Raw genomic sequence first — 206 nt, forward strand, 5'->3', positions numbered from 1 at the left:
TGGAAGGGAGGGAGGGTAAAAAGAGGAGCTGAATGGAAGAAGCACACAGGCTGTGTGATCATAAGGTGTCAAAAGAATCAGGTATCAGACATCAAAGAACAAAAAAACATATCATTGTGAACAAGGGGGAGTGCGGAGTGAAGACCCAAAGCCCATTGGTAGGCAACTGGACACCCCCTTACAGAAGGGTTGGGGGAGATGAGCCA

Source organism: Echinops telfairi, unplaced genomic scaffold, assembly GCF_000313985.2.
Source record: "Echinops telfairi isolate 266 unplaced genomic scaffold, ASM31398v2 ScPeMD7_7469;HRSCAF=8507_0, whole genome shotgun sequence".
NCBI classification, from domain to species: Eukaryota; Metazoa; Chordata; class Mammalia; order Afrosoricida; family Tenrecidae; genus Echinops; species Echinops telfairi.